Genomic DNA, 11,135 nt, shown 5'->3' on the forward strand with positions numbered 1-11,135 from the left:
CGTATTTCTCTCAGTTCATTTAGTACATCTGGCTGGGTTTTGTTGGTGGGCTCAAGATTTTGATTTTTCCCTTTTTTTTCTGCAGGTGGTTCATTAGGCTGGACTGAGTGCACAGTGGCTGACCGCTGTTGGGTAAGTAGTTTCTTTTTGTTTTGTCTCTCTGCTTCGTTTGCACAGGCAATGTTGACTTTTTCGAGGAGAAGCTCATCACTTGATGTGGTCTGTTGCAAGTAAGGTTGGAGGTCACTTCTAATACTATCGTTTTGCAGGCCTGTTAGAACGGTATGAAGAAACATGCTCTGGACAAGGACAGGATCATATCTCAAGCCAGATTCTGCTTCCTGTGAAGCAAACAGAATTTTTTGCCTCAAGTCTAGAGCCCGGATCAGGAACGCTTGCGGAGTCTCCTTGCTGCTTTGGACCTCTGATGTTAGTTGTTTGTACAGTTCTGTTGCACCCTTTTCTTGATAGTGAGACCTGAGAATCCTTCTTAAGTTGGGCAGGGTAAGGTTGGTTTTGCCCTCAAGGTAGCTGCGAAGTTGTAGGCCTGGTGCTATGGCTCTAATCACTGCGTCAACTATCTCCATTTCGGGAAACCCCTTGCTGATGCCTTGCTCAATCTGGTGTGCTAGGCTTGAGAAGGTAAGCCTGTCCTTTTGCCCTGGCTCACTGATATTTTGAATTCTCTGCTCCACTGTACTGACAAACGGGGTTGGGGGAACTGTTGAGCAGGGGCATGGTTCATAATGTTAATTCCCTCATCCACTGACTTTTTGGTTTCACTACTTTGGTTTGGTTTCCCTTGTTGTGAGAATGCCAGTGCTTGTTGTAATCTCTCTATTTCTTTTATCAACAGCTCTTCTTCTAATGGTTGAACTACCTGCTCTTGCACCACTTCTGTCTGTTTTACATCTGAGGCTGCCATGCGTCGCATGCATGCTTAACAAAGTGCTGCTCCGTGCCGTCCGCTAGGAGGACGGAGTCAAGCTAACTACTTTAACAGTACGCCAGTTAGGAGTTGAAACATACAAATACCACCCTAAACATGCTCAAAATATTGTCATCATGCTCATAAAACACACACAGAAGGACTCGTTGAGCATAAACACTCGTTTCATACCTGAAAAGGGGAAATATCAATAAAGACGCTCAGACACGATGCTTCTTCTCTGGCAGCTTCATTGAGAATGACATATCGTGACCGAGAGCTCCCCCTTCCGGCCTCTGCAGGCATAAGTAATCGATCATGATCAATCTCTGAAGGCTTAACAGGTAGATCTCAGATACACTCATCTGACTGGTCTATTTATAACTGTTTGAACCTTGTTTTTAACTATTTTAAGCTCTTTCGTAGCACTTCTTAACAAGAATCAATCTATCACACACGAACTTGAAATGGTGAAGAAAAATAGAATGTCATGACATTTGCTCAGATTCTTGATGCATTTGTTTATGGAATGATTTGTTTGCTCAAACCCAGTAGTCCAGTGTCACTTGGCCACTCCTATTGACTACAATCTCAGATTGAGTATTTCAACTCACGAGAGTCATGGAGCATGGCAGAGTGGTGGTCAATATGCATGACCAGTACACAGACACTCCTTATGGTCTGGTCAATAAAAGGGCACACCAAAATGTGGACTTTTGTCATTTGTCAATATGCCACAGATGTCACAAATCATGAGGGAGCGTGCCATTGGCATGCTGAGTGCTGGGTTGAGCGTTACAGCTGTGGCAACACAACTGAATGTGGATCATTCCACTGTCAGCCGCCTGTGGACTCGTTTCAGAGAGACTGGAACGACAGTGAACCGTGCACATGCCCGCCGGCCACGTGTTACCACGCCCGCTCAGGACTGGTACATGTGGCTCCAGCACCTCCGTGATCGGTTCTGCCCAGCGACCAGAACTGCCGGTGAGACTGCACAACAGGCGGATTTATATATATAGATATATATATATTTTTTTGTTGAGTGTATGGATGGATGGATGGATCTATCCATCCATCCATCCTTATGGTGTTGACCAATATGAGAAATGGGTGTCAGGGTCCAAGGCAGTTAGCTACTAAGATGACTTTAACACTTAACACAGCTATAAAGTTGACCTTGAACTATGAAGCTAACTTTGTTAACAGGAGGACTTCCGGTCATGGCGTGGTGGTGAGACGTCGCAGAACCCGTGTGCTCCGGTAAAATATATTAGTATATTAGTAAACCCGTTTAATTTTGCAAAAAGTCCAAGTCGAGTGATATAAGTGCAGGACATAAGTTGGATCAAAAATGAAGCCGAGTAAACCCAGCACAAGAGGTAAAGAGAAGAAAGGAGACGACGGCCTGGAGTTAGCTCGTGGGCTAGCTGAAGCCTCCGAAAGCCAAGCTCGGGATGAAGGAATTTTAGCAGCTATTCATGCTCTTCGGAAAGACTTCTCTGCCCAGCTCCAAGAAGTTATTTCCTCAAACCACGGGATCAAAGAAGCCATAGACTCCTTCTCCGAAAGACTAAGTGGGGCCGAGTCCCGTATAAGTTCCGCAGAGGACCAATTGAACAACCTAGAGTCCGTCTCTGCAGCCACTCAAAGAAAGGTGCTAGCACTCACCAGGTTAGTGGAGGCCATGGAAAACCGCCAGCGCCGCCTGAACGTGAAAATGGTGGGCTTGCCAGAAAACACAGAGAAAGGTGACTTGATATCTTTCCTTAACGAGTGGTTACCGAGATCCCTCGGTCCAGAAGATTTCCCGAATCGAGCATTCGTTGACCAAGCTTTCAGACTTCCAAAATCAGCTAACGCCAACAAGCCGAACCTAAAACCTGTTCCTCGGGCGATTCTTGTAAAATTCCGCTGGCTGACAGACAGAGACAGAGTGATGAAGGCGGCTCGCAAGAAGAAATCACTACAGTTCGAGGGGAATCGTGTGATGTTTTTCCCCGACCTTTCAGCGGAGATCCAGCAGCAGAGGAAGAAGTTTGATGGGGTAAAAGCCCGTCTTCACAATCTTGATATCGAGTTTGGATTACAGTTCCCGGCAAAGATGAGGATCTACCACAAGGGTAAACCGCTTACTTTCCTGACTCCAGCTGATGTTGAGGATTTTATCCGGGAGATCGAGACGGAGCGGGCTCAGACGGAGCGGAGCAGTGACCTGAGTGAGTCCGGCTAGAGGACGCTAGCCCGCCTGGATCCAATATAAGTTAACGACTTGGACTTTGCCTTATTGGATAAGATCATCTTATTCCAATGACAGGTATCACACATTGGTAATATCGCGGCCCACTGTTTAATAGTAGCAATACGTGTTGTTGTTTTGTTTCATTTTACATAATACTATGGGTCCGTAATTTACCTCACTCGGGTTTGCTTTCTGTTTTTTATACTTAATAATTTATGCCGGACGTGGGTTCTAACCTAATATGTTCAATGTTTTGTATTTGCTCCTCCCTTGAGGATCAATGCAAGTTGTCCGGAATTTCAGTGTTTTGTGAGAGTGTGAGAGGGGTCTGTGCAATTAGGGGGCACAGGGACTTAGGAGAGCTCCGTCTCCGTTCTGGAGAGGGGGCGTTTGTTTTTGTTACTGTTCTCTTTTTTCTCTATTTTTTAGGTTGTGATGGCACACTGGTTTTCATTGGTCGTAGAAGAGTTGATGTTATAAGTGTAATATTACGTAGGCTGGGTTATGAGTAATGCTCCATTTCTCAATATTATTTCATGGAATGTCAGGGGTATGAGAAAATTTGTTAAAGTTAAGCAAGTACTGTCTAGACTTAAACACCTCCAAGTAAAAATCATTTTTCTCCAAGAAACGCATCTACTGTCAGATGAGATTGTGCGCATAAGGAGGAGATGGCCTGGGCAAATCCTAGCTTCCTGCTACACGTCACAGGCGAGAGGAGTAGCAATCCTTATCCACAAATCAGTCCCCTTCAGGATTCACAATCTTCTCCAGGATCCTACTGGTAGATTTGTGGTGGTCAGGGGAAATCTTTTGAATCAAGAAATTATTCTTATAAATGTTTATGGGCCTAACAATGACGATGCCACATTCTTTAGTAATCTCTTTATGACCATTTCCTCCTTTCGAGGTGAAATAATTATGGGGGGGGACTTTAATTGCGCTCCCAACCCTCTTCCAGACCGTTCGTCGAGAAATGACACCTCCCATACTAATACCAGAAGGGCGATAGACCACTTTATGTCAGAGCTACATCTTTGTGATATTTGGAGATCCAGAAATCCCACCACACTTGAATATTCTTGCTACTCTAATACACACCGAACACAATCCCGCATAGACTATTTTTTAATTTCTAGGACTCTTATGGCTAATGTACAGGACTGTGGACACAAAGGCATAGTTATTTCAGATCATGCTCTAATATTTTTGCTCTATCGCCTTACTTCACAAGCAAGGGGGCAAACAGTGTGGAGGCTTAGTCAGAGATGGCTCCAGGATCAGAACTTTCTAAAATTTGTGGAAACAAATATTGAGGTATTCTTTGCTACAAATACAATGGAAACATCTGCTTCTATTAGATGGGAAGCCTTCAAAGCCTATATTAGAGGTTCAATGATTTCTTATACTAGTAGCAACTCAAATAAGACACATCTTCTTATGACTGAACTTGAGCGAGACATTAAACATCTAGAAAGGGAGCTTTCAGTGAATAATTCACCGGAGAATGTGCAGAGACTCGCAGAATTAAGGGCTAAATATAATGATATCACAGCTAGTAAGGCCTTATATAGTATCACTCGATTAAAGCAGACATATTATGACCAGGGGGAATCAGCAGGGAAATTATTAGCATGGCGAATTAAAACATTGCAGAATGAAAGAGCTATCTCTGAGATTGAAACTGAGATGGGGACAACAACGAATCCAATAGAAATTAACAAAGCGTTTCATAAATATTACATGAACCTTTACACGTCAGAGTCTTCAGGTACTGATGACTTACACCGGTTTTTGGATCAGCTTTCCATTCCGGTTTTAGAGACGAAGGTTAAAATGAAACTAGACTCTCCTATTACAAAAGAGGAACTGTTCGAAGCGCTGTCCCATATGCATGGAGGGAAGGCATCAGGTCCCGATGGCCTACCCATAGACATTTACAAGCGCTTTAAGGAGCTGCTCGTACCACCGCTTTTTGATATGTTAGTAGAATCAGTTGAAACGGAACATTTACCTCCCTCATTATCCCATGCTTTAATAACATTGATTTTAAAGCCAGATAAACCCCACATGAAATGTGGGTCATATCGTCCAATTTCATTAATTAACTCAGATGCTAAGATTATAGCAAAAGTTCTCGCGAGACGTCTTGAAAATTATCTTCCCTCCCTGATAGCCCCTGACCAAAATGGTTTCATAAAGGGCCGCCAAGGTTTCCACAACATTCGAAGACTACTAAATATTATTGATGCAAGGAAGGAAAGCCCTGATACAGCAATTGTCTCCCTTGACGCGGAAAAGGCGTTCGATAGGGTGGAACATAATTATCTTTTTGAAGTGCTTGAAAGATTTGGGTTTGGTGAATACATATGTAAGTGCATAAAAATGTTTTACCACTCCCCAAGCGCGTCAGTCATGACAAACTTTATTACCTCCCAGCCCTTTAATCTTCAACGAGGGACCAGACAGGGATGCCCCCTTTCACCTCTTTTGTTTGCATTGGCAATCGAGCCACTTGCTATCGCAATTAGACAAAACAACAGTATAACAGGTATCAGAATAGGGAATGTCGAGAATAAAATAGGACTTTTTGCAGACAACATTGTTTTATTCCTGACTGAGCTTCAGTGCTCTATTCCAAATCTCCTTAAACTTATAAAGACTTTTGGGTCAATTTCAGGATATAAAGTGAATGAATCCAAGTCAAATATCCTTTTCCTTAAACAATCTGAGCGAATCTGTCCCCCAATACAAACTACTTTTAAAAATACAACAAGTTTTACTTACTTGGGGATCAATATTACTCACTCGACAGAGGACCTTGTATCCACTAACTATAATCCAGTAATATCAGGAGTGACTAACCTTATTAACAGATGGACAACAATGCCAATTTCGTTGATTGGCAGGATTAATATCCTTAAAATGAATGTGCTCCCCAAATTTCTGTACTTATTTCAATGCATTCCACTTCCCCCGCTAACAAACTTCTTCCCAAATATATCTAAAGTGTTCCGAAATTTCATATGGAATAATAGACGAGCGAGATTGCGTCTCTCCCTACTTTACCTGCCATATGACAGGGGAGGGTTGAAGCTTCCCAACCTCAAATGGTACTACTGGGCATGCCAGCTTTGGACAACCTCCTTCTGGTTTAAGCCCAGTTCATCCCTCTCGTGGGTAACCATGGAAAGAGAAACTTCAGCTAATTTACCTCTTTATTTGTATTTGTACAAACCTGAGAAACTAAAGAAATCCACAGGTAATCCCTTTGTTTCCAACTCCACGCGTGTTTGGCATGAAGTTCATAGCTACCTTAATGTTTCCTGTAAGTTATCTCAGTTCACACCCATTTGGGGAAACAATCATTTTCAACCAGGGGCTAAAGACAAAGGATTCAAACTCTGGGCAGATAAAGGTATTGAAAAAATAGCAGATCTCTTTCAGGAGGATGTTTTTATGTCATTTGAGGTTATCAGGACAAAGTTTGACTTGCCTGCGAAACATTTCTACAAATACCTCCAAGTCAGAGACTTCGTTTATAAAACCCAAAAAAAGCTCTCAATGCCTGACTTGTCAACAATAGAAAAGGCTGTGGTAAGCCTACCTCAGAGAAGACTTATTTCAATCTTCCATAAGATTCTGTTATCAGCGTCACCAGAATCATCGGAGGACAAGAGACTTGCTTGGTGTACAGACTTGGGGGAGGAGATAACTGGGTCTGATTGGCAAACTATTTGTGCTCAGTCACAAATACAAATAATTAATTCAGGTTTTAGACTGTTACAATATAAATGGTCCATGAGGCTTTATATAACTCCCGAGGTTTTGAATCGTTTCAATGGCAATATTCCAGATATTTGTATAAAATGTGAAACTCATAAAGGGACTCTTCTCCACTGTTTATGGTCCTGTTCAAAGTTACAAGAATTTTGGAGAGAGGTTGTTGAGACACTCTCAAAGACTTCCAAGGTGACTCTTCCCATGTGCCCAAGGATATGCGTTTTGGGACTCTTTCCAAAGGACGTTAACCTCAGCCGTGCTAACAGGAAGATGGTTATCCTATGCCTACTTCAAGCCAGGCGGACTTTTGCAAAATGTTGGAAATCAATACAGAGGCCGACTACAAAAAGCTGGCTAGAGAACACTGTACAAGTTATAGCAATGGAGAAAATAACATTTTCACTGAAGGGAAAATATGCACTGTTTGAAGAAATGTGGACTTCCTTCTTGGACTTTGTAAAGGGCCCTCAGTTTCTTACGGCTCTAAAATGACCATATCCTCTTTACCCCTTCACAGCCATTGGACATCCCACGACCTCAGTACCCTTTACCTCTGTACCAGTGAGTGTGCCATCGTGTTTTGAATGTTTTTTATTTTGTTTATTTTTATGTCTCTGTCTGGTTGCATGTTTCGCATGTTTATGGTATTTGTAATGTGTTGTCCCAAGACAGGGAACAAAAAAAACTAAAAAAATCCAATAAATATATTTGGGGAAAAAAAAAACTTTGTTAACAGCTCCACACCAGAATCCAGATGGATCCAGATCCAATAAGGTTGCTGCTTGTGTTCATCAGATCCACCCATCGCTCCTCCACAGTCCAACTATGGACACTTCCTTCACTCTTTACTATTACAAAATAGCCTGCTGAGAATGCTACTGATATATGGTTATGAACTCCATCATTGATGTATGATTGTGTGCGATATACAAGTGAAAACTGCTATGGAAAATATTCGGCCGTTTAAAGGATGCCTCGCTTAAGCTGAATTTGGCCAAATGTGAGTTTGGTAAAGCTGTTGTCACTTACTTGGGAAAACAAGTAGGTCAGGGACAAGTGTGTCCCCTATCGGCCAAAGTCCAGGCCATTTTGATGTTTTCGGTGCCAGAGACGCGGTTTTGCAAAAACTTTGCTTGTGTTGTTGCGCCGCTGACAACCTTACTGAGTCCTTCCCGATGACGAATTTGTGTGGACAAATGATTGTCAGGACTCATCTGAATCTGCCAAAGCTCTCCTCTGCAGTGCGCCAGTACTGGCGGCGCCTGATTTTACGCATCCCTTTAAAGTCGAGGTTGATGCTAGTGCTCAGGGCACCAGTGCTGTGCTGCTGCAGGAGGATGACAGTTGCATTGAGCATCCGGTGTGTTGCAACAAGATTTCAATATAGACATCAGACATATTAAAGGTAGTAGAAATGTGGTAGGCGATGCACTCTCCCATGTGGGTTAGGTCAAAATGTCTTAGGAAGACATGTTTGAACTTGGGTGGGTGGGGGGTGTTATGTCATTATGTTTGGATAATATACACATATTATGTGTGTTTTTCTGTGTTGTGCTTCCTCCCTGTCAGGAGGGGGTGCTGTGCCTTGTGTGTATCCTAGGTTTCTGGAACAGGTGGAGACTGCTGATTGGACGGATCCTCTGCCGGGCCTTTTTAAAGATGGAGCCTGCAGCAGATCTGGGGCGTTTCCTCTCTCTGACCTTAACGCTGACCCACCGCTTCAACACTGACACCCGCCGTTTCACTCATTGATTGTTATCGCTCTCGTAGTCTTTCGTTTGTTTTGTACCAGCGCAAACTGATGATGGTTGCAGAGTTTCTGGACCACATTGTAAATATTGTAAATAGTGTTGATTTAGCAGTCAGTCCAGTGTTAGTAGTGGTGAGTAGCTTTTTTCTTTGTACAGTGTTTTTTTCTGTTTATTGGCTAGGGAGTGAGGTAAGACTGGGATCTAGTTTTACCACCCAGCTGTTTCGTTAGTTGTTTCAGGTATAGCTCACCCTGAAGGAGAGAGAGAGAGAGAGAGAGAGAGAGAGAGAGAGAGAGAGAGAGAGAGAGAGAGAGAGAGAGAGAGAGACAGACTGCAATACCTAAATACCTAGAAGTTTATCACCTAAATGAGGAGGACTTGTCACACAACAAACAGCCATTATCGTTTCTCTTCACTGATCTTGGATGTGGTGACTGTAGTCCAGGGCAACAACACAAGCTACCCATGAAAGAAGGATTAAATAAGATAACAGAGGTCTGAGCCATGTCTGAATCCAGCTGTAGTCACCAGTGAGAGGGAGAAAAAATCTATTATTCCATGTTGCAGCTGTGTGGAACTGTTTATGTTCTAAACACACATGTAAGCTACATCGCTACATGCTACACGTGAGGCTAGTTAGATTACATACAAGCCAACGCCACACTACCACACTATGTCCCTTTCAAAGCTAAGAGAGATCACGTAAATAACACACAGGTAGCGTTAGCTGCAGATTACATATGAACTAACGTAACGCTTTCATAGCTAAGAGAGATCATGTAAATTATACACAGGTAGCGTTAGCTGCAGATTACATACAAGCCAACTTCACACTTTCAAAGCAAAGAGAGATCACGTAAATAACACACTGATAGCGTTAGCTGCAGATTACCTACTTGTAACCATGTAAGGTCCCATATTATGAAAAACATGTTTTCTCTGGTCTCTACACCAATTAACTCTTCCTCCCTGAGCCTGTCAACTCCCAGAATGAGGAAAACAAGCGACTCCTGCATGGTCTCTGCAGACCCCCCACTGGTACAATGGCGCTCCTACAGGCTGTTCAGATTCAGCTCCTGTTGTTACGTAACGAAGGGAGTCATTTGCATAGACCGAACTCCTCTGATGATTGGAGATATCCGAGAGGGGGCGTTCATCACCGAGGTGAAGTTCGGTGTGCCCTGATAGGCCGAACTCCTCTGATGATAGGAGATATCTGAGAGGGGGCGTTCCTCACCGAGGTGAAGTTCGGTGTGCCCTGATAGGCCGAACTCCTCTGATGATAGGAGATATCTGAGAGGGGGCGTTCCTCACCGAGGTGAAGTTCGGTGTGTCCTGATAGGCCGAACTCCTCTGATGATAGGAGATATCCGAGAGGGGGCGTTCATCACCGAGGTGAAGTTCGGTTTGTCCTGATAGGCCGAACTCCTCTGATGATAGGAGATATCTGAGAGGGGGCGTTCATCACCGAGGTGAAGTTCGGTGTGTCCTGCGGTGAGACAGCAGTGAGATAGCGGTGTTTCACAATGTCGTCGCTCAGAGACACGCAGATTGCTCTGTTGCTGGTTGTACAAATCAACATAAGTGCTTATATTCTGTCCCAGCTACAGAAGAACAGAATAGATGGTGGTTGTGTTTCATTTTTAGTGACTATGAGCCGTCTACGGTCCGTATTAGCTTGTATGTGTGTGCTAACCACTTCACATCAGACTGCTTCAGTAACAAGGGAGATGGAGCTCATTAGAATTTAAAGGTAGGCACAGAAGCAGCCTGTTCTCAGTAGAGATCAGCAGAGCAACCTTTAGACAGCTGAAATTCAGGACCACTGATGGGTTTGGGGCAATGCATATCGAATCCAGTGTTGTTGGACCTCTGACAGCTGTGTGGAATTGATGAAAAACAGTATGATATGGCAACTTTAACTTCCATGGTGCCCTAGCTGACTTGGTGTTGGCTAATACATACATACGCGATCTACAAGTAACGATGGATACACAAATTAAGAAATATAACACCTTTCACGCAAAACAAAGCAGGTCATTTACCTGTCTGGATGAACTAGGTTGCCAGCCTCTTCTCTCCCCTCGGTTGTCTCTGGCCCGGAGAAAATAATTGGACGTGCTTTTGACAGTCCTGTGTCGGCAACAGAGAACTTTTTTAAAAACTTTGTTATGTCAGTGCTTTTAATGTACATACACCTATCGGTATGTTATGATGATTTCAAGCAATATAACAGAAAGTGGGGCTGCATGGTGGTGTAGTGGGTACTGGGTAGCACTGTGTTCTCCCCGTGATAGTGTGGGTTCTCTCCGGGTTCTCCGGCTTCCTCCCACAGTCCAAAGACATGCAGGATGGGGACCTGTCTGTCTCTACATGTCTCCCTGTGATAGACTGGTTACCTGTCTGTCTCTACATGTCTCCCTGTGATAGA

This window comes from Eutrigla gurnardus (assembly GCF_963514095.1).
Source record: "Eutrigla gurnardus genome assembly, chromosome: 2".
Classification (NCBI taxonomy): Eukaryota; Metazoa; Chordata; class Actinopteri; order Perciformes; family Triglidae; genus Eutrigla; species Eutrigla gurnardus.